Source organism: Sander vitreus, chromosome 16 (genome assembly GCF_031162955.1).
Source record: "Sander vitreus isolate 19-12246 chromosome 16, sanVit1, whole genome shotgun sequence".
NCBI lineage: Eukaryota > Metazoa > Chordata > Actinopteri > Perciformes > Percidae > Sander > Sander vitreus.
Genome location: NC_135870.1, coordinates 25,424,497 through 25,449,137, shown reverse-complemented (window position 1 = coordinate 25,449,137; position 24,641 = coordinate 25,424,497). Strand labels below are relative to the sequence as shown.

The 24,641-nt window shown below is 41.0% G+C and overlaps 1 protein-coding gene across 2 annotated transcripts in view; it reads right to left on the bottom strand.

The window, feature by feature from the left end:
- rab27b (RAB27B, member RAS oncogene family) overlaps window positions 1-24,641 on the bottom strand; it is a 72,922-nt gene that overhangs the window by 43,994 nt on the left and 4,287 nt on the right. Inside the window, exon 2 of one of the 2 annotated variants that reach the window (XM_078271056.1) lies at window positions 19,342-19,435. The exons of the other annotated variant lie outside the window; for it this stretch is intronic. The gene's annotated coding sequence lies outside the window, so the exon portion shown is untranslated. The remainder of the gene's footprint in view (window positions 1-19,341; window positions 19,436-24,641) is intronic. 2 annotated transcript variants of the gene reach the window in all.

Below are 24,641 nucleotides of genomic sequence, written 5' to 3'. Positions count from 1 at the left end.
CCCCGAGTAGTTTAATTCTCCCTGAAACAAGTTTCCTTTTATTTTATTTTTAACGAAGTATACCAAAAAAAACAACTTGTTTTTGCAATTTTCACTGTCTCTCGCAACTTCATTGCAACAAAAATACAAAAGACATCTCAACTTGTATTGCATTTTTTTACAAAAAGTTACAGCCAATTCAGGCATTTTGGGCCGCAACAATCTCAAAAAAAAGGCCACGAAATCCTGGAGGGACTGAACATCATCTGTACTGTACTGTAGAGAGACTTTGTATTTATAATGTGGTACTGAGGAGTGCAAGGCGGTCGTTCTTCTCCGAAATTATTGCTAAAAACTTGAATAATTCACGTGCTCTATTTGCTACTGTTGATAGGTTATCAAACCCTCCAGTACCAGTAGCAGCTGAATTTTTGTCCACCGAAGCCTGCAATAACTTTGCCATCTTCTTTAGTGAAAAAAATTCAGAAAATTAGACTAACAGTCAGTGCATCCATATCAGGTAGAGGATATGTGCTGTCTCAGTTTTTAAGCAAAACAAGACCCAATATGACACAATTTCAAACGATTCACCAAGGTAATCTGGCAGATATCATACAAAATCTGAAAACCTCTTCCTGTTGCCTTGATGTTTTACCAACTGGCTTTTTCAAAAATGTTTCAAATCGTTTGGCTTCAGATCTTTTACAGATTGTAAACATGTCTCCTCAAGCAGGTATCTTCCCACAGGCATTAAAAACTGCAGTAATCAAGCCACTCTTAAAAAAGAATAACCTAGATACGTCACTAATGGACAACTACAGACCTATATCAAACCTCCCATTTTTAAGTAAAGTTATTGAAAAAGCTTTTCAAGTTTTTCAACAAATAAACCTTTTATTGTCCCAAAACAATATTTTGGATCCATTACAGTCAGGTTTCCGACCACATCACAGCACTGAGACAGCTCTTCTGAAAATCTTTAATGACATCCACTTCCACAGTCTTAGTATTACTAGAGAGAATAGATCTCAGCGCTGCTTTCGACAAGGTTGACCACAACATTATTAAACAGACTGGAAAACTGGGTAGGCATTTCTGGAACAGTACTAAAGTGGTTTGAATCCTATTTAAAGAATAGAAATTACTATGTGTCAATAGGCATCTGAGCGTACAAGTTTGACATGTGGAGGTCCCCAAGGCTCCATCCTGGGGCCTCTACTGTTTAATATCTACATGCTGCCCCTAGCTAAAATCATGGAAAACAACAACATAAGCTATCACAGTTATGCGGACGACACACAGATTTATATAACCTTGTCACCCGGAGACTATAGTCCAATACAACACCTGGCCAGGTGCATTGAACAAATCAACGATTGGATGTACCAGAATTTCCTAAAATTAAACTAAGATAAAACGGAGGTGATCACTTTTGGACCAAAAAATGAACGATTAAAAGTCAACGCCCATCTTCAATCAACAACGTTAAAAACAACAGACAAAACAAGAAATCTTGGGATAATTATGGACTCTGACCTGAATTTTAACAGCCACATTAGGTCAGTAACTAAATCTGCCTACTATCACCTCAAAAATATAGCAAGGGTAAAAGGACTTATGTGCCAACAGGATTTGGAAAAACTTATCCATGCTTTCATCTTCAGTAGACTTGACTACTGCAACGGTGTCTTTACAGGTATTCCTAAAAAGTCTATTAAACAGCTGCAGCTGATTCAGAACGCTGCTGCACGAGTCCTTACCAACACCAAGAAAATAGAACACATCACTCCAGTTCTGAAGTCCTTACATTGGCTTCCTGTGCACCAAAGAATATATTTCAAAATACTCTTGTTAGTTTATAAGTCACGAAACGGTTTAGGACCAATTTACCTTTCAAATCTGCTACTACACTACGAGCCGCAGAGATCTTTGAGATCATCAGGGACAGGTCTGCTTGCCATCCCCAGAGTCGGAACAAAAAAGGGGGAAGCTGCATTCAGCTTCTATGGTCCGTACATCTGGAATAAACTACCGCTAAACTGTAGATCGGCACCTACGCTCAACTCTTTTAAATCAAGGCTGAAGACCTTTCTTTTCGATACTGCTTTTGTTTAATTCTACTATTTCACAATTTTATTCTTTTATTCCTGTATTTAATCTGTTTTTGACTAACTGTTTTAATTTTGTATGAAATGCTTTTAATGTTGTATTAACTATTTTTAATTTTGTATTGATTTTTAACTGTGTTTACTGTTTTATTGTTTTATGTAAAGCACATTGAATTGCACCGCTGCTGAAATGTGCTATATAAATAAATTTGCCTTGCCTTTGCCTTGTACACTGCCCCGTCCATTTCTAGCACGTGATATAATTGGTATGTATCGCTCCCGGGTTCTGACTAGGGTTGGGCATCCTTTTGATTTAAACAATTCTGATTCCAATTCTTTCTTTTGATTCCAGTTCTTATCGATATTTTAGATTTTGATTCTTTTTAACGGGTGGAGTAGACACGGATCACACGCTTATTTCACAGATAAGAGGAAAAAAATATTTTTATTCATGGTGATTTACAGTTTTATTGGGCTTTTTCAACGTAAAATAAAGCCACACTTCAGAGTGCCGCTTACTGTGCTCCATGGCTGCAACACACTAGCGCCTGGATGTACGTTGGTCGCTATGGAAACCAAAACCAAAAGTTAGTTACTTGTGTTAAATTTGGAACCGTCGATCGGATTCCAAACCAAATTTTCATACGATTCAAATAAACAAATGATACCACTGGAATAGTAATTTTTGAAACGATTCCAAGTTAGAACCGGTTCTCAATGCCCAATCCAGGTCATATCTGAATTGTCATGACCAGTGATAAACCGGTGTCGACGGGCTTGGTTTGAATTGGCAAAAGAAGGGTTGAACACGGGTCAGACTACCCCGGTCCTATCGTGGTTATTGATGGGACAGGGGTATAAGAGTACGGATTTTAATAACATTTGGTGATTCCCATGGTTTTTTTTCCTCTAGCGCCACCATAACTTTCAAAGTGAAATGCAACAGAAGTGAAATGTAATGTATGGAAGACAGAATCTCATGTTTGTGTTACAAAAGCTTGGTTATGTCACCCCTGGAATGAGACATCCTGCATGAGACCAGCATGCTGAGTCTGAACACAACAGCGTCTCACAAACTGAGAAGAACAGGTATTAATTGTTTAGACACACCGTGGCAAAATGTGACTTTAGCGAGCGCTCACATTGTTGTTTCCCGCCAGCATAATGGAGACCATTATAGCTTGACTGCTGATCATCATGTCATAAAGTCACGCTCTTCCCAGGCTGCGGAGATGTCGACGAGTCAGCAGAAATGGCTGTCGCTGATGTAATGAGCACGTCCTGTTTTAGATTAACACCGCAGCTCCAGTCAGCAGCAAATCCATTAATGGAGATGAATGAAATAATATTTATTGATTATGACAATCTGTAACGATAATGTCAGCAAAAGATGCTGCGTTTTAGGAATTTTAATCAACTCAAATTCTTCCTATTAGCTGTTTCAAGCGTTTTATTAACAAGACAGGTTTTTGAAGGAAATAAGAGCCCCCTAACAAAGGAACTAAAAAATATCCTACTGTGTGCCGTTATCCTTAATATTTCTGGTCATTTTAGCACTTTGAGCGGTGAAAGTAAAAAACTCATGTCAGTCAGTCCATTTCCCAGAAAAACAAAAAAGCTTTACATGTCAATGTCTGTCGGTCGGTCGGTCGGTCAGTCCAGACTGAAACAACTAAAACAAACAACTACCGGATGGATTGCCTTGAAATTTGGTACACACATGTATAATGACACCGTACAGCTGAAGTGCGGAACTATTTGATATTAATGAACGTCAGTTACATTCAAGCCTTCTCAGTTATGGCTATGTTTACAAGATGGTGTAGTCCTGCGACTTCCGTGCGCAGAAGCTCGAGTGATGCGTTCTATGTCACCGCTGAGTCAGGACAACAGCAGCGTAAAGCTTTGGAGACGAAGAGGACATCCAAATTCCAAGATAATTATCTTTTCTGAAGAGTCCAACATGTTTTTTAATCCTCTGTGTTAGCAACTGTGTGGAGGAGGGGTGCGGTTGTTGCAATTACTTAGAATTGCTCATGGGGGCGACAGAAACTAAGCACTTTAGCTTTAACAAAGGAGCGGCGGTCGGATAATCCACACTTTTCCTTGACCTCTAGTGCCACCACGAGGTTGACTAAAATGTCTTGACAACTGTTGGATGGATAACGATGCAATTTGGTACACGTTTAATGTCTTTGTGAACGTTGGTGATCCCCTGATTTTTCATCATCATCATCAGGTCAAAATTGGCTAATATTTTGGTTCATCTAGCAGTTTGCTTTTCTATTCAATAACCTTAAAAGTCTCAGAGAGTCAACTCTTATGTTGTGTTCATACCGTCGCCTTACTCGCGGGGTGTTTGATCACACGAGTGGAAATATTTTAACTCGTGAATACCAGAATGACGCAAATTCCACGTTTGCGTCGCACCGTATGTTTCATTCACTTTTCCTGCCAAGAATTTGCATCTATTCACATCTTTGCATTGACTTTGTATGTAATTGCGCAATGCAATTTGCGAGAAACGACTGGGGTGTAAACTGCTTCTTCTTCTTCTTCTTTTTCTACTGTGAAGTCATGCGTTTACATGCACTCCACTGATCCGTTGTATCGCTGTATTTCAGTGATGAAGTAACATGACATTCAAAAATTTTGTATGATGGGATTCATTTTATTATCCAATTCGAGTGTTAAAAGAAAAATTTATGGCAATTGCATTCCTTCAAAACTACTTTATTCCCAGCTCCCTTTGCCTCTGCCATTATGTTCTGTCTCATTGCAAATACTGCAGACAGAGTTGCCTCCGATACCTACAGGTTAGAGCTTTTGTCAAAAATATGTATCTCCTTCTCTTGCTCCTGACCGACAGGAGGCGTCTACACAGCCACTAAGGCGCCCTTATCAGGTACATGTAAACATATTCACAAACAATTTATGCTGTCGTTTATCTTGGACGGGCAGTTTCCTTCATTCATTAGCATCAAATAATGAGTCTAAAAGACAACGTGTGACCTTTTACTTAGGAAGGAAATGCAGGAGGAAAAAGAAAGACAGCGAGGGAGCAGAAGAGACAGAGGATGAAGAGAGAGAAGAACAGGCTGACTACAACACTGCCGTTTAAAAATGTATGAGTCTCCAGTCTCCAGCAGATTGCCTGTGTGTGTGTGTGTGTGTGTGTGTGTGTGTGTGTGTGTTTTGCAGAGGATTTTATTGTTTCTAACATTTCACACACTCCCTGCTGATGATATTAATGTATGTGACAGAGAACGAGACACCTCTGTTTGACCTATAATAAAGTCACGTCAGCTGGAGCTCAGCGTAAAAGTCACGAGGCCTCAGATGACGAGGAGGAGGAAGAGCAAAACCGCACAGCCAAGGAGGGGAAAAGAGATGAGTTAGAGGAGGAACACAGGGCGAAGAAGGGAAAGGAGTTAGAGAAAGAGGAGAGGAAAGACCAGAAGATGCAAGAGGAGGAAGAGAGGGGGTGTGAGGAAGAGGCGAGGGGGCAGGAGGAGATGAATAAAATGTTGGCAATACCATTGTAAAACAATACCAGCCAGACACAATGAAATACTAACGGGTCAATTTAACAAGTCTAATGCAAATGACAGCCAGAGCTCAGGTATTTACCATCAAGGGGAGCAAATTAAGTTAATGACTAAATGTAGATAACAAGTGAATGGGTTATTAAAGATGTCTCTACATTTTCAAGAAGTGAAAGGGATGTTTCCATTGAAGAGGTATTTGTTAAGTATATGTTTGGATAATCTACATAATGTCAGCAAGTGCTTGAATCAAATGTATTAAAATAGTTTCCTTGCATGCTGTGGATGATGAATACATACTGTAGGAGCTACAGTGTGGATGCATAGCTGGAAACTGCAGTGAGTCCCAGTGGATTCAGCTCTATACAACAACAGAATACGATCATGTTAAATAAAGTAATAAAACACAAATGAAGGATCCACTGAAAATAGGACATTTCTGTAAACAATCTGTGATATGTAACATTATTCCAGCATTTATCTAGTGAAACAAAAACAGTAAATAGAATAATAAAAACACGAATACAAAATGTTAAATCAAATGTTACACCAAACATTCAACTAAATATTTCACACGCGGTGTACATGATTAGGTAATTGCATTCTTTCAAATCGCGATTTCGATTTGAAAACGATTAATCGTTCAGCCCTAGTCGGTACCGGTCGTCTGTGAAACTGTGCCATGTTGGCACCGGGTTTCAGTACCCAACCCTACTTGAGGGCAGTAAAACTCCACAACAAACGCAGCACAGAGCAACATTATTATCCCATTGGGAGTTGTGATCCTGTGTCCACCTTATGAACGTAAATCCACTTGCCTGAGAATAAGCTAACTTACATCAATCAATGGAGCTTTAACTGGAAATGAAAACTGTCTTTTGATAATCTTGGCTTTCTTGATGTAACCGTGATGTGATGTAATCCTGTTGAAACAGAACATTGGGGTGTCAAAGAGAGAAACGCATTTTGATTGGATGTGAGATTGTGATGTCTGGGAAGCTTTAGTTGAACAAAGTTGGACGCCCAATCCTGTGCCAGCACTTCGCAAAAACTGAGCACAGTCTAAAAATGCCCAAATCTGATTTGGGCTGCCAGTTTGACCATAAATCATTCAATGAAGCACAAGATGTAAAGACGGAGTGCCAACACCTCTTCTTCATCCTCTCAGAAAGCCAGAGAGAGCACAGTGGGAGGGATGGCAGCAGCAGATGTGCCATCGTGACCAGCAACTCTTTGCACTTGGAAAACAACTCCACACATCTCCTCCTCCTCCTCCTCTTCCTTGTTTTCTCTTTTTTCACCTTCTCTCTCTCCTGCCTTGGTCACCAGGCAACTAGCCTGTCCTCCCTCTCTCTGCTTTTTCTCGTTCTCTCTCATCCTTGTCACTCCCCCTTTTTCTTATGCATTGAACCTCCCTCGTTCCCTTGCTATGTATTAGGATTTAGACTCATAACCGACTCCACAAAAAGCTAAAAACATCTCCGTTACACCTTCTTGTTTTGTGAACCATCAACACCTTCGGTCTCAGGTGTTTGCATCTTGCGATTGGATCATGAAATTCGAAATATATCTGTGAAACCCCGGCAATGACACGACTTCAAACCTTTTAAGACACGACATGTATTACATCCCCGGCTTCATCTATCTTTTAAATGAACCCTGTCTCTTAAAAACGGCATTCACTTAGAACTAATACCGAACACTCACTGTCAATGAATTCCATTTGTTTCCCTACAGGATCTGCTTTGGCAACTAAAAGCATAATTACCATTTTTATGGTTCCATTTAATAACGGTCATGTGAGTTAAATGTTCAGCTATTGTGACATACATTTACATAAATTGTGTTAAAAGATGGTACGCATATTCCTCTCATCACCCTAATTTGTGAAAAACTGGTATGTAAGATCTGACCTGATGTGACTGGGAGTCTAAAGCAATAGGGTTAGTTCTTTCTTTGACTTTTGGTTTGCAATGTGTTTCAACATCAAATGTACCTCTCTCTCTCGCTCTCTTTCCATCCATCTGCCCCCATTGCTCTCGTTCTCTCTCTCTCTCTCTCTCTCTGGCCCCATTCTCTCTTTCTCCTCTCTCTCTTCAAATCTCATTCATCCCTGCCTCCTCCCTCCCGCTGCTTAGCTCTTTCTACCCCTCTTACGTTCAACTCTCTTTGGGGGAGTTCGCTCGTTTTCAAACTAGCTGTTTCCCCTTGAAGCTGTCCCTACAATGAGCTGCGCATGAGACTTCTGACGTAAATCAAGCAAACTCCTCACAGCAAGTGACGGGAGATGAGGCATCAACACGAGTAATGTGAAAACCTCACAGCCCTTAGAACTTTAAGAGGAGGACAAGATATGGTTGATCTCAAACTAATTTTGAAAAAGGCTTTTTCAGCGAGTTTCACGGTTGAACACAAATAAAGATTCAGATTAAATTACTGAGACATATAACTACTGAGAGCAAGCTGTTGGATTGTTGAGGCAGGTATAACATTTGATGAGCGACCCACCTTAAAAAAAATTCTTTTCAGCCCGCTTATACCTAAGGTTGGGTACCGAAACCCAGTTCCACTATGGAACCGGTTCCTACGCAACTGGTAGGAATCGGACCGGATTACAACGCAAATTTCGGTTACTCATTTCGGTGTCGACTGAAGTATTTTCCCTCTGTCGCTCCAAAACGGACGTAAAAATATCACCCTCTCTCTGTAGTCTACCGTTAGCTAGCTACCGTAAATGTAGGCTACTTTTAAAATGCCATATTTTCCCTCTGGGCTCACCAAAACTGATGTAAAAGCATATTAACCATTCACTGCACGTGATCGCTAGTAAACATATTACATCTTTGATGTCATTTTTCTGTTTTTCAAGAATCGGTTTAGGAATCGGAATAGTTTTAAAAGTACCGGTTCGGCACTGCAATCGTAAAAATCCAAACGATACCCAACCCTACTTATATTTATAGTCTGTTATCTCATTCAGGATTGATATCATGGGAATATTCAGGATTAATATCAGGGGAAGTTATTTGGTGATTTTTTTATCCATTATGATGGCCATATTCGGCAATAGGACTCAAATCACTGTATTAAGACATTTTATGGTATCAATATTTGTGGCAAATATAGACAAAGTCACATTTATAACAACTGTTGAAAGCAACTAATTATGTTCCGTTTGGTGTTAAAAAAAGAAATGAATACTGGCCAATAGCATTATGTCATATTGACTAATCTGAAATATTGACATCCATTTTCAGACACACCGTGGATCAATCACACACACACACACACACACACACACACACACACACACACACACGTGGCATTTCTTTGAATACAGTACATCCACTGCTGCTGGTTACATTCATTATTAATAAGACGCAATTAGTTTGAAATCTGCAGCTTCCTTTTACAGCTCAGACAATCTGATTACCAGACAAATAAATGCTCCCTTAAAACATTCAAGTATCAATTAAACATGCTCAGTTTTAGTGCATGCTGCGCAGAGGACTAATAAGATGCCTGTCACTGTCAGAAGTTCCCAAAACACAGCTAATAAGACTAGGTCAAAACCTAGTAGGCTATATGGCTGCAGTGTTTCCCATACATACGTTATACTTGGGCACCCCGCCCAGGTAGATTGATGCTTCCCCAGGTACAAACCCCAATTCCAATGAAGTTGGGACGTTGTGTAAAATGTAAATAAAAACAATATAATGATTTGCTACTCCTTTTCAACCTATATTCAATTGAATACACTACAAAAGACAAGATATGTAATGCTCAAACTGATCAACTTTATTGTTTTTTGCAAATATTCACTCATTTTGAACTTGATGTGTTCCAAAAAAGCTGGGACAGGGACAGCAAAAGTTGGAGAATGCTTAAAAAAACACCTGTTTGGAACATTCCACAGGTGAACAGGTTAATTGGTCATGATTGGGTGTGAAAGGAGCATCCCCAAAAGGCTCAGTCGTTTACAAGCAAGGCCGGGGCGAGGTTCACCACTTTGTGAACTACTGCGTGAGCAAATAGCCGAACAGTTTAAGAACGTTTCTCGACGTACAATTGCAAGGAAATTAAGGATTTCATCATCTACAGTCCATAATATCATCAAAAGAGCCAGAGAATCTGGAGAAATACCCGCACATAAGCGCCAAACCCGAAAACCAACACTGAATTCTCGTGACCTTCGATCCCTCAGACGGCACTGCATTAAAAACCGACATCATTATGTAAAGGATTTTACCACGTGGGCTCAGGAACCCTTCGGAAAACCATTGTCAGTTAACACAGTGTGTAGTTACATCTGCAAGTGCAAGTTAGAACTCTACAATGCAAAGCGAAAGCCACATATCAACAACACCCAGAAACGCTGTCGGCTTCTCTGGGCCTGAGCTCATCTGAGATGGACTGACGCAAAAGTGGAAAAGTGTGCTGTGGTCTTACGAGTTGATTGTTTTTAAAAATCATGGACGTGATGTCCTCCGGTCCAAAGAGGAAAAGGACCATCCAGATTGTTATCAGTGCAGAGTTCAAAAGCCAGCTTCTGTGATGGTATGGGGGTGTGTTAGTGCCCATGGCATGGGGAACTTGCGAACCTGTGAAGGCACCATTAATGCTGAAAGGTTTAAATAACTTACTACTTTAGTAGGCCTAACAGCAACCGTAAACATGTAACACAATTATTATGGTTACACTTTGCAATTATTCTGCAGTTCACATGCATTCCAAGCCGTGAGTGTTCAGTTACACCACTAGTTCTCTCTGTGCCCGTACCCATTAACTGTAACCCTATTTATGCACTCCAGCCCGAATAAAACCCAACATTTTATTAAGTGTGTCGATCGGATGGACGCTTGTCGGGAAAATGGACGCTCAGACATAGAGACAGACACACTTTCCATTTAGATGACCGTTTCATGTTATCCAGTTACTTCTGTGTCCCGATTTGATGTTTGGAGACCAGAGATAGAAAAACAGCATTTATCTATCTTACAGATGCCTTAGAGAAGCAGCCTCCATCACTAAAACAGCACTACACTGCGAGGAGCTCCCCATCATGACAAGTTGTAATCCTGCTATTTACAAGCGAGGATAAAAGTGGCAGCTGAGGGGAGGGAAAGTACTTCTGAGCTGATTTACTGTCCGGAGCAGCCTTCATTGTTAATCCTACAGTCACACCCACATTTCTGTTCTCACCGTCAGTCTCTGTCGCTCTCTGTGGCCGGGAAAACTTTTAGAAATGTATTTTTCACCAGTCTAGAGCTAGACTGAAATGGCTGGGCCAATATCAGCTAATTCAGCTTCTCGCCAATATATCTGTATCGGCAAATGTGTTCGCCGAAAAAGTAATTGTAATACAGACATGTCAAATATATATATATTTGCTGTAATAAGAACAGCATATGCATTTCATAGTTTGTCCACCAGAGTAAGTAAGTTCAAAATATACATCATGTATTAGTATCGACCTTCAAAGTACAATATCAGTCAGGCTCTACACAGGAACTACAGTCTGGGACTCAATGATTCTTAAATGCATTTATTTTTGTGTTTCTGCTGCATTAGGGATGTTAAAAATTAACCGTTTAACCGATAACTGACAATAGGAATTTTGACTGATTAATACAATCAGTTAAAACAATATTATTGAAACAAAAACAAAAGTTATTTTTAAAAAAAATTGATTTCCATGGTTAAAGAAATTGAGGCTTTACAATCTCTTTCTAGCAAGTTGCGTTTTAAGTTCTTTTTATCTGCTAAGTTCGTGGCACTTAGCTGGATGGTGCCCACAGCGGAGAGCTGCGTGCACTGATCTAGGTGCTGTAATCGACTGTAAGGTTCGCCTAGCTAGGTTTCATAAGAAAATCAGCAACGGTGCATCCAGTTAAACACCAGCCAAACGCTTTATTAACACTCCTCTACTCGACTCCCTCTCTCTTACTTCACCGGGACATTGCGCCCCGCCCCTTTCTCCTCAGAAAGGCGACCTGAGGGATACAATCAACATGGACGTTAACGTGAAATCTGTGAAAAGACAGGGAAACGAAACAAAATAAACCAACCTGGGCAAAACAAACTACAGCCAACAACACGTTCTAAAATAAGTGAAATAAATAAATGAATCCCATGTCACTCTGCCCTTACTGCACTGCATTAACTAATTATTGCACTTGTATGACTGTAATTATGCACTAGAACCTAACTTTGCTCCTTATTACTGACAGGTAGGCTATGCATATTTATTACTGGGAATTTTCAGCAGGCAGGAGCAGAACACACACACACACACACTACAGGACCGGGCGGTAATGGTCAAAAAACCACCAGGAGCGGGCAGGAGTGGTATTTAAAAAACAAACAGTCCCACGCAGGGCTCTACTACATGACACATGACACTATATCGATGAGGACTGGTGGGTTAAATTGGCCGCCCTAAACACCGGCCAATTGTGATGGGCTGGTCTGGGTCTCAAAAGTCCAGAACAGATTTTTTACCCCAGTCCAGTCTTGGGTGGAGACAAGATCAGACATACACGCCGCAGACTGCTGTGGACTTGTGTCGGTCGCACAAGCGGTTCCAGGAAAGTGACTGTATGTGTCCACGACAATGCAAGGAACATTGCGGCTGCGAAGGCGGTACAAGTCATCAGCTGTCCTCTCGGCAGGACAATGTTGTTTGTCAATGCTGCGTCCGGAGCTTAGCACCGCCCAAAACGACTGTGATTGGTGTAAAGAAATGCAAACAACCCAGAGCGTTTTTCTTCTCTTATCCTGGAATGTATGTGTGGTGTAGCCAGACCTTACTCCACAGCACTGTGCGAAACTAATGTTAAACTTATCAAAAAATTGATCAGACAATAATTTGATGGAGCCCCTGCAGTAACTCTGAGCACCCCCCCCCCCTAGGGACCCCCTGTTGAAGATTTCTCCTTTAAAGAATTAAACCTCGCACCCTGGCAGTATATAGCCAGTATAGAACACTATATTCTGGTGTTGTGCTGAACTCCTGTGTTCAAATAAAGCTAATCATCAGAGAAATAGAAATAAAACTAGTATTGTCTTGTGCACTTGCATCTCATTTCTTCTATGAAAGTTTGAGTTGTTGACCAAGTAGAAAGTCCAGTTACAACTCCAAGTCAATTCTTGGATAAAGTTATTGGTTGGCTTAGTAGAAGACATTTTTGCCCATTTTCTTCCACTGGGCTATTTTAGCTCTGTGGTAAAAGAAAATATGAATCTGATTCTTGCAAAAATGTCCTTCTGAAGCGCTAAAACAGAAACATTTTCCTCCCACATTATGGCAAGGAACAGAAAAAAAAGAACGGTACCAAATCACAAAATGTCAAGGCAGCAGTGTAATAGAGGAACACTCTGCCCTCGCCCGACTCCTTACTGCCAAAGTGGAGAGAGCGGTGAGGAAATATAAAAAAACATATTGTGCAGGAAAGATCTAAATGTCAAGGTCTCCCCCAGAACCAGAGGACATTACAAATGCTGTACCGAGCTTTTGCCTCCAGGTGCCCACAACCCTGTATCAAAAAGGTATTTTTAAAACAAATATCACTATCTGTCAAAACAGGCTACAGAAAAGAACGAAGATAAACTTGAAACATTTTCATCTTGAAAATGAAAGAGAAAGCCTCTCGCGTGAAAGATGGAAGGGAGTGGGAGATAATTATACCTGTGATTCTCTAGCAGAAAAGATGTCTACAACATGAAAGACAGAACGAAGCAAAGAGAGAGAGTTAATGAAAGATGAGAGAAACAGACAAACTAGTACAGACTGTGCTCAGTCCCATGGTGCATTCTTGGCAGTGACATATAGATCTCATTACTTTTCAGTTTATTAATTCATGGTCAGTTCATCTGAAAACAATCTCAGCTCCCTGGCTGATCAGATGCTTTCATCCTCTCTATCAAGAACTTAATAACGTTCCTAGTTAGAAGGATTATTAATCAGCAACACACAACCTGTTCCATGCAACCAGAAAGTACTGCTTCAAAGAGCATTCCAGTGTGATTGGACTGCATTAACTCACCTTTTACATCACAAGAGTATGCTTAAGCCTGGGATGACTTGTTTTGTATTCGGGCTGAAACTAATGATTATTTGAATTATCTATTAATCTGACAATTATTTTCTCGATTCATCGTTTGGTCTCTAAAACGTAAGAGAACCGTGAAAAATGCCACATCACAATTTCCTCAGGCCCAATGTGATGTCATCAAATGTCTTGATTTCGCCGACCGACATGACACAACCAAAAGATAATGTATTTCATTAACTAGAATGTAACGAGGACAATCCGAACATTCTCACACTGGAGAAGCTGGACCAATCAAATGTTTGGCATGTATGCTTGAAGATGGACTTACAGTAAGTTATCAAAATAGTTGAAGATTGGGCTACATCATTTTCTTTATTTTTTTTAACTGTAAAAAGGTCCCACTCAGAACGTATTGTGGTCAGAAGTCCTTGAAAACTGAATATCTGCTCTGCTCTCAAATATCAAAATTGGTAAAAGCCTCAAAAAGGCTTAGTTTGGGGCACCCTGGTAGCTCACCTGGTTGAGCGTGCACCCCATGTACAAAGGCTCAGTCATTTAGAGTTCGGGTCATGCTCGGTCCAGCAAGTCATTTCCCCTCTCTCCCCCATTTCCTGTCTGTAGCTATCCTGTCAATAAAGTCCTAAAATGCCCCCCTTACTGAGCGTAAGGTTGGTTTAATCCTTCAATACCTGCCCAAACACCCCACCATGTTCCATGGTCCACCTGGAGTGAATTGTTCTTACCAAAATCTTACCCCAGGAAAAGTAGCCGCGCTAACAGCTAATGTGGATCTAAGTGAGCAATGTTTTGCTTAATTAAAAGCAGCAATTTAGTAAATGCTACCCATAACCAAGGGTAGTATTGAAACTTCTCCAGATTGCTTGGCTTCCGGTGTTGCTGCTTGCAGCTTTCTTGAGAACGGCTCATTCAAACAACTTCACACTCGACACTGTGCTACTTGGATCCTGAGCAATACACCTGCCTAGGGCTGCAGCTATCGATTATTTTAGTAATTGAGTATTCTACCGATTATTCCATCGATTAATCGGATAAGAAACACTTTTGTTTTATTGAAGAGCAATAATATACAATAGTTTGGTTTAATTTTCGGAAAAGCTACATTTTAAATTGCCTACATTGCTTACAATATCATCTCTCAAAAAACTAAACACATCTGGTCTTTTATTTTGGTAGCTGTTGTGTTTGGTGTAGTTCCATCGTCCATACGACTCTGTGATTTACTTTTCTTGGGTCCGCTTCGTGGAATGGATGATTAAGTTAGACTCGATGTTTTCTGTTGAGATGCTGAAGCGTTGACGTCGTGCTATTATTGTGGTAAGCTAGTTAGATTTTCATCAGTCTTCGTGACATGTGTCGCCAGCAGCGTCAGCCCGGTGTGCGACAGTAATAATCCTCCTTGCGGAAACACCGTGAGCGATACAACGTTGGTAACGTTAATTAAACGAAGCTTCGAGGCAAATAATTTTTCCTAGCTGATTTTTAGCAATCGAATTAATCGAGTTACTCGAGGAATCGTTTCAGCCCTACACCTGCCATGACACGGTTGCATCCCCAAACGATGCTAGTGTATACGCGTCATTTGTTAACAGCTAGCAATTTGTAACCAGAACAAAAGTGTTCATTCGGAACGTTACATCGCTGACACTTGAAATGTTTGAGTTTGCGACAATGTAACATCGCCGGTCTCCCTTTCCTCATCTGTTCTTGAATGTAGTGTAGCGAGCGACGGAGAGCAAGCTCTACCCAGCATGCCGTTCGGCGGTGTAACAGTTAACAGGGGTCCCCTCTCAATAAACTACACAGTGTGTGCATAACGCACCACTAATAAATATGTCCCCTATGTCTCACAGTCGAAAGTGCACTTCCTTGGGTCCTCAGCAATTTACCCGCCAAGTGTAAAATCGATCGGATGGACGCTTGTCGGGAAAATGGACGCTCAGACATAGAGACAGACACACTTTCCATTTAGATGGCCGTTTCATGTTATCCAGTTACTTCTGTGTCCCGATTTGATGTTTGGAGACCAGAGATAGAAAAACAGCATTTATCTATCTTACAGATGCCTTAGAGAAGCAGCCTCCATCACTAAAACAGCACTACACTGCGAGGAGCTCCCCATCATGACAAGTTGTAATCCTGGTATTTACAAGCGAGGATAAAAGTGGCAGCTGAGGGGAGGGAAAGTACTTCTGAGCTGATTTACTGTCCGGAGCAGCCTTCATTGTTAATCCTACAGTCACACCCACATTTCTGTTCTCACCGTCAGTCTCTGTCGCTCTCTGTGGCCGGGAAAACTTTTAGAAATGTATTTTTCACCAGTCTAGAGCTAGACTGAAATGGCTGGGCCAATATCAGCTAATTCAGCTTCTCGCCAATACATCTGTATCGGCAAATGTGTTGGCCGAAAAGTAATTGTAATACAGACATGTCAAATATATATATATATTTGCTGTAATAAGAACAGCATATGCATTTCATAGTTTGTCCACCAGAGTAAGTAAGTTCAAAATATATATCATGTATTAGTATCGACCTTCAAAGTACAATATCAGTCAGGCTCTACACAGGAACTACAGTCTGGGACTCAATGATTCTTAAATGCATTTATTTTTGTGTTTCTGCTGCATTAGGGATGTTAAAAATTAACCGTTTAACCGATAACTGACAATAGGAATTTTGACTGATTAATACAATCAGTTAAACAGTTAAAACAATATTATTGAAACAAAAACAAAAGTTATTTAAAAAAAAAAAAAATGATTTCCATGGTTAAAGAAATTGAGGCTTTACAATCTCTTTCTAGCAAGTTGCGTTTTAAGTTCTTTTTATCTGCTAAGTTCGTGGCAAAGATCTGATCTAGGTGCTGTAATCGACTGTAAGGTTCGCCTAGCTAGGTTTCATAAGAAAATCAGCAACGGTGCATCCAGTTAAACACCAGCCAAACGCTTTATTAACACTCCTCTACTCGACTCCCTCTCTCTTACTTCACCGGGACATTGCGCCCCGCCCCTTTCTCCTCAGAAAGGCGACCTGAGGGATACAATCAACATGGACGTTAACGTGAAATCTGTGAAAAGACAGGGAAACGAAACAAAATAAACCAACCTGGGCAAAACAAACTACGGCCAACAACACGTTCTAAAATAAGTGAAATAAATAAATGAATCCAATGTCACTCTGCCCTTACTGTCCCACGCAGGGCTCTACTACATGACACATGACACTATATCGATGAGGACTGGTGGGTTAAATTGGCCGCCCTAAACACCGGCCAATTGTGATGGGCTGGTCTGGGTCTCAAAAGTCCAGAACAGATTTCTTACCCAAGACAAGATCAGACATACACGCCGCAGACTGCTGTGGACTTGTGTCGGTCGCACAAGCGGTTCCAGGAAAGTGACTGTATGTGTCCACGACAATGCAAGGAACATTGTGGCTGCGCAAGCGGTACAAGTCATCAGCTGTCCTCTCGGCAGGACAATGTTGTTTGTCAATGTTTTCCAAAATGCATAGGACTATTCAAATAGCCATTTTCTGCCACCTCAAAACCTAACCAAACCTCTGGTTAAGTTTAGCGGGAAAAAAAACGTGGTCAAAACTAATGGATTGGTGGAAGACAGGATGTGAACATCAGTCTCCTGTGTCAAAGTCAGAGTTATTCTTGACCCATCCATCCCCTACAACCTCCCACCAGGTTTTGAGGTGTTACGTCACTCAGTCCCTCCAGAAAAAAAAAGCGATTATGCGATAGCATAATTCAATGAATAATCAGCCAAAGTCCGTATATTCATGCGGGGGCCGCATTTTTTTTCAAATATGGCGCACTTTCGCCGCATAAATTGCCGATTTGAAACTTGCATGATTTCATAATCCCTGCATTTGTTGCAAAAAAGTCACATACATCTTAGCAGAAAGTTGAAAAATGTTGCATTTACTTCACACAAGAGCAGCCATTTCCCCCCGTTGCCATGGGAATGTTATGAAGTGACGTAATTACGCGACGTGAACATCATCGAAAAGCTGCAAACCCCGCGATGAAGCCGTGATGAAACCGCAGTTTTTGCAAGTTCCCGCAATTTCATCGCATAAAATTGCATAAATATCCCGCATATTCCATATACGTGCCGCATAATCAAGGATTTTTGCCCGCAACAATCACTAAAAAAAACTTATTAGCATTTTTCTGGAAGGACTGATATCTATATTTTCAAGACAGAAAATGAAGCAATTTTTTTAATGCCATTTGGCGGTGCTGGTCAAACACGAATCAAAATTCTGTTACTGTATTGCAAATATTTCAGAATGTTTTCAGAAACACATTTGAGTATACCGTTTAGTTGCAATTTGAGAAAGTTTGGGATCCGGATGCCATTTTCTTCATGCTCCAAAACGGACCACGCACCACCACCAACTGACTTGTGGAAATTTTGCATAAACTTTGCTCAACAGTTAAATACCAGTGGTTTGAACTTGGTCTGAGTGCGTTATCCTGTGTATGAACGGTTGTCATCCTAAGTCTTCAGTGTCATCCTTTTAAATCCTCCCTCTCCCTCACCACCTCTCCTGCTTATCCGGCTGTGAAGTATCCGAACTGACTGGCTAAACTCAGCGAGACACTTGAGATCAAATTGTTAACCTGAATGTGTCAGACCGTCTCCAGTCTCACACCAAAGGACAACTACAACCACTACAGGGAGCTTAAAATAACACACATGGTTCCATTGGTTCCAAAAGGTGTGTTTATCATGTATCATGACCACTTCAGTGTCAAAACTGCACAGTGCATTTAAACTTTAACCAATCTAAGTGAGATTGAAAAAATATTTCCGAAAAATATAAAAAAATAAAGTAACAAATAGTCGACTCTACGTATTGAACAGCCAAGTCCGATTTTAATCGTAAAAAAATCTGATTTGGGTTCAGTGCTACTTAAAATTGATTGTTTTGTTTTCCAACCAAGAGCCGAAAACCAAAATATATTTCATTTCAGACATGTTAAAGCAGAATATGCTCAGATTTGAGAAGCTTGAGCCAGCACATTTTTTAAACGTGCATTTACTGATTTAGTAAATTAGGGCTGTACCGAATAGTTTAAAGCTTAATTCATAACGTTAACATTCAAATTCTGACTGCTGAACATTTGAATGCTACTTTAATGGTCTGCATCCGAAGAACGAGCTGTGCTGAGCGGCGGCTCTCACAATACATTTACTCAAAGAATGAGCGTCAATGAGGGTTTACTTCTGGTTTATATCGGGTATATTTCGGATTTATTTCGACCTAGTCTGGATCGACGACCGTTAATTTACCGGATAGTCGCCAGAACAAACAGTCGTCGCCAAATTTTACGCGGGATGTCCCTCGCCTTGCAAAACTCTGTTGGTTTCGGGAAACATCAACAAGCTTCAAGCTAGCGAGCTATTCGGTGAAAATGGCAAGTTTTGAAGAATGTTTGGATCGTGCAGTGTTGGGGATCGGTTCGTTTTCTACCGATACCGGTCCCAAAACGATTTTTAAATGGTGTTGGTGCCTAAACGGTGCCTGAATCGATACTTTAAAATAAAGAGCACGGCTTGCGTATTGCTAAGGCCATATGGTCAAATTAAAATAATTTGTTCAAAATGTAACACTTACCAGTCAATTTCAGTTACATCAGTAGTTCCCAACCTGGGGTCCGGGGACCCCTCAGGGGGGCGGCAAAGATCAGAGGGGGTGCGCAAGTCTTTATCTGGTTTGAGGATGAGGTAAAAAAAAAAATATTTGCACATGTTAAACAAATTATGATAATACACTAGAATATATAATGTATACAAAAGTCTATATAAAAACTATATATTTTTGTTCTCGTTTAAAATTGTAGGCAGGCTACTTAGTAGGCCAAACCTCCGGGACCTCTTAACCTGTGACCCTTGCTGTCATCAGGTCAGCTGCTAGCAACTTTGGTTTCGGAGGGGGGGCTCAGCTTTTCTCAGACATAAGTAGGGGGGGTGCCAAGGAAAAAAGGTTGGGAACCACTGAGTTACACGACAAAAAGAGGAACCACTAGATGACAAAAGGGTATTTTACAATAACATTGAATGCACCACCAGCTTACCAACTGTAATTGAACGTTCCATTACGTCCCGTCTGTGTTGTTTCTCAGTTGATGACAACTCTGAGAGCACTACCAGTGTCTATATGGTGCAGCTACTCTGTGTCTTTAACTGCAGACTGTTGGACGCATAGACATACTGTATATACATAGACGTCGCATTGGCCTTCGGATTGTACGTCTATATTCAATTCAATTTTATTTATAGTATCAAATCATAACAAGAGTTATCTCGAGACACTTTACAGATAGAGAAGGTCTAGACCACACTATAATTTACAAAGCCCCAACAATTCCAATAATTCCCCCAAGAGCAAGCATTAGCAGTGGCTATTGCGACAGTGGCGAGGAGAAACTCCCTTTTAGGAAGAAACCTCGGCCAGACCCAGGCTCTTGGTAGGCGCTGTCTGACGGTGCCGGTTGGGGTTATGATGAGCAGTGGCGTAATAGTCACAATAAAGATAATGGAACAGTGACTACAATGGTAGTTGAAGTAGTTCACGTCATAGCAGGGCACAGCAGGGCGTTACGGGATGTAGCGTGGCACAGCAGAGCATGGGTGGACGCAGTGGACTCGGCAGGACGCAGCCGGACATTGCAGGGAATCGCAGAGCGTAGCAGGGTGTAGCCGGTCCACAGTGACAGCTGCACCCAAGACCCAGATCTTGGTGTCACCCTAATCCGAGGCGATGTTCTGGGCAAAGAAGAAACATAAGGACTCCGAGGAGTAAACTCCCCAGAGCTAGGTAAGTAACAAGCATTTCTGGGACAGGATGCACATAAAAGGAAACAAAAGAAAAGAGAGACGAGAGAGCAGCTCATTGTGTCATTAGAAGGAAGGAACTTCCCCGGCAGTCTAGAATTATAATAGCATAACTAGGAGAGGCAAGTTAAAGAGGGGTGCCTGGTCAGGCTAGAACTCTCCCCAACCGGATCGGGCTGTACTGGCCTGCCTCCATCTACTCTCACTATATTATTGATTGACACCCTGCCCCGCCAATCTAGGCGTACACTGCAACTCCTCACTCCCTAACTATAAGCTTTATCACAGGAGAGTTTTCAGTTTAGTCTTAAATGTGATGACGGTGTCCGCCCCCGAACCCAGATTGGGAGCTGGTTCCACAGGAGAGGAGCCTGATAGCAAGGCTCAGTGCTTGGACCAATTCTATTCTCCTTATATATGCTTCCTCTAGGCAATATTATTAGGAAACACTCAACTAACTTTCACCGTTATGCGTTAAGCTTTGCTATTCGGTAGATTGGCACCGGGTTTGGTACCCAACCCAGAGCACCTCTGCTCTGTTGGCTCTGATCCAAAAGCGACACAGAGGTTGCTTACGGGACTTGCGGAACTGCTGTGTGGGTCTCGCCTAGGCCTCCACACAGAAGGTAGTGCTGAGATACTCTGCAGAACTAACTGGCTGATGGCTGTGGTTTGCTGGAGACTCACAGCAGTTAGATGTTTCTCACTTTTTACATGAGACTCCAGCGCCTGTTCCCAGTTGAATTGCTCTCTCGCTCGCTCGCTCGCTCGCATAAGAAGTAGTAAGCTTTGAATACATTGTAAGCAACTGGATATTGCCCTAAATTCAGTTTTTCAAGCCAAAGTCTCGCTAAACTTGCACTTCCACATACTAAAGAATAAAATCAGTGTTATGTCTGTGCTACAATCCGAAAGAGACTTGCACCAATAGCACGTGCCCAAAATTTCTCACGATTGACAAGGGTACAGGTCTGAGGACATCTACAGGCCAATATATACTATTATATATATATATATATAAGTATTGTATAAGTATATACAATATATACTTTTGGTCATAGCGCTGAAGGCTGCTATGACCAAAAGGACGGAAGGCTGGCAACAGGAAATGCGCCTTATATGACAAACCTCATCCGATTTACATGAAACTTATAATGTGTGGTCAACATGTAATACTGAGCTGCCCCCTATAGTTTAACCACGCCCACTTACTCAGGCCACGCCCCCTTTCATAACATTTGAACCGTTTAAAGTAGAGTCTTGTGTGAGGTGTCATTGAACTCAGCAGAGAGTTCCTTCTTCTTTGGTGATGGTTTGGCCCGCCCCCTATACTTAAGCCACGCCCCTTTCATAAATACTGACCCATCTAAGGTAGAGTCTTGTGTGAGGTATCATTGAACTCAGAAGAGAGTTCCTTTTTAATTGGTGATGGTTTGACCCGCCCACCCGCCCAGTTATAGTCCGCTCAGCTCGTAGAACCCTTCAGCTCAGCTACAAGCCAGAAAGCTAACGCTATGCTACCAAGATCCAACGTCAATAACATTGTGTACAGTTGGCAATCCGTAAAAATAATTTGACAGTATGTTGAACAACAAGACAAGCTAGCTATCCAGCCATGTCATTGTCCCCAAAACAATACAATGACTTTTACGAACAATTTGATCCGCGATGTGTAACATTACTGTCGGCCCCTAGCCTGAAGTAGCGACCTGTGAACGAGATGTGATATAACGTTATTCTCTGTGAAACAAAGTCAGTTCAGAGGGGAAGTATAACTTACTTCTTGCAGCTCGTGTGTTAGCGCCATCCTGTGGTGTTCAGAGGACGAGTTGGACATTTCCTTTTTGTTTTAATGTAGCACATTCATTTAGAACAGTAAACAGTCAGTTTCACCAGAACTCCTTTAGTACGTGTCCTACATCACCTTTTTATGGACACCCTGCAGCCAATCAGAATCGAGTATTCACCCAGACAATCGTATAAAGAGCAACAATAGCCTCCAGTTTGTGTCCACTAGATGAATGTCCAATATTCCCCTTTCCTTTAAGCTCTGTTTTGGTCACCTACTCCTGAGGGAAATACCTTTTAAGCTCCTAAATGCTCCACTATGTTCATCAGCTAGTCTCTAACTGTGTCTGTCTGCTGTTTGGTGCTAAGCAGGTAATGTACAGTGGGTTTATCACAGCTTTTTCTCTGAAATGTTGCAGCCATAAAACTCAAACAATGAACTTGCACGCAATAAATCTCTGTAGAGCTGAGGGGAACTGCAGTATGGCTGTGTCTCCAGTGAACTTGTTACAGTCTGGTTATTCTGCTTCAACCGGCTACTGAGCTTTAACTCAACCAGATTATTACTGACAAGCAACTTCTCTATCACTAAAACTCAATTCGGCTGGCAGCCAACCAGGACAGCACACACACCATGCTTGACTTGGAGAGGAGTGTTACAGCAGTCAGGCACTTGCTTTCAGGTGGCAATTCTTATCTATGCATTAATCATCTTAGGAAGGCTGAATCCTGCTGTTTCTGGTCAATACACTGCAGGTGGGTGGCAGGAGGAAGGAGAGAGAGGCAGAGACAGAGAAAGAAAAGGCCATACTGTTTAGAGAGAGCCGTCCCAGCGTTAAAAGGTCACAGAGAATCATAACAGCAACACATCCAACCTGTATTCTCACAGGCTGTCATTCCACCTCGATAAACCTCAAAAGTACAACTAGATGTTCAAACATTACCATGGAAACTGCTGATGCACCTCATGAAAACTAAATGACAATGGCATGAAAGGTCTACAGGCCCGGAACATGTGCAAATAGTTTGTCGGGAGGGAGGTTGTTCAGAAAAAAACATCTATGCTGCAAACAATTCTGTGGATTTTTTCCAGACCTTTTTTTTTTGTTTTACCCTCGGCCGTTTCTGGACATTGTGATGCACTAAGCTTTCATAACAATAATCGTATAATGTTTTACTTTGAATTTAACTTTATTCTACTAATGTCTTATTCTGGTTTCATTCATGTTTGGGATATGATAAAGAACATAAGGTGGTGATTAATATCCCTGTATGATTCAAACATTATACCAGGTTTTTTCAGTGTCAGACTTTCACTTACGGATGTCCCGAACAGATTTTATGACTAATACCCATTTTAATTCTACATACAGTACTTACAATGTTACAAGCTGATGACGCAATATAGGTGTTTTACAGCTAAATTAAAAAAAATCCCCAATATATATATATATAATTTTTAAGTCACCAACCGTTAGGCTATAAGTCCAATTTCATTGAACAAACCACCCAATGAAAACAGTATTTTTCAATAAACTCAAAATACACTGTTCCAAATTATTATGGACAACAGAGTTTCAAAACATTTTATAGGTTGTAGAGAACTGAAAATGGTCATTTGCTGAATTTGCAGCATTAGGAGGTCATATTTACTGAAATGAAAAGCTATTTCAATCAAACACATCTTAACATCATTTGCATCGACTATTTAGGAAAATCAGTGTAAAATATAAGTTGCATAATAATTTGGAACACAGTATATTGTCCTTTGATAATATCTGAGAGAGAATGTGAGTGTGGATCTTTGGCAGGATGCGATTTAGACAGACTACTCTTCAACGTCAGCATTAGCAATGGTTTTCAACAAACAGCTGCGTTCACACACCATCATTCACTGCTGCTCGCTGTCATATAATAGCTGAAACTGGCCATTTCATATTTTGTGGCTCCACTGAATCCATCTGGATTTATTGCCAATATGTAAGAGTAATTTTGAAAAAAGCCTGGATTGATCCCCATTTCGAGGACATCAATTACTTTAATTCTAATTTTAGAGTAGTTCATTGTTTGCACCAAGTGGCAACTGCCGTGCCTGAAAAGTGGAGCCAATGTAGAAGTGCCTTAAAGCGTAACTCTCACCAAAATGCAACCTAGGGTCTTTTTGTGAATGTACCCGAGTCAGACTTTTATTTAAAAGCATAATTAGGACGGAGGCACCACTTTTAAATTTGAATGGGAGTGATATGGGCACTACTATGATCGCACTAAGAAGGCTCTTAGCGCGATCATCTT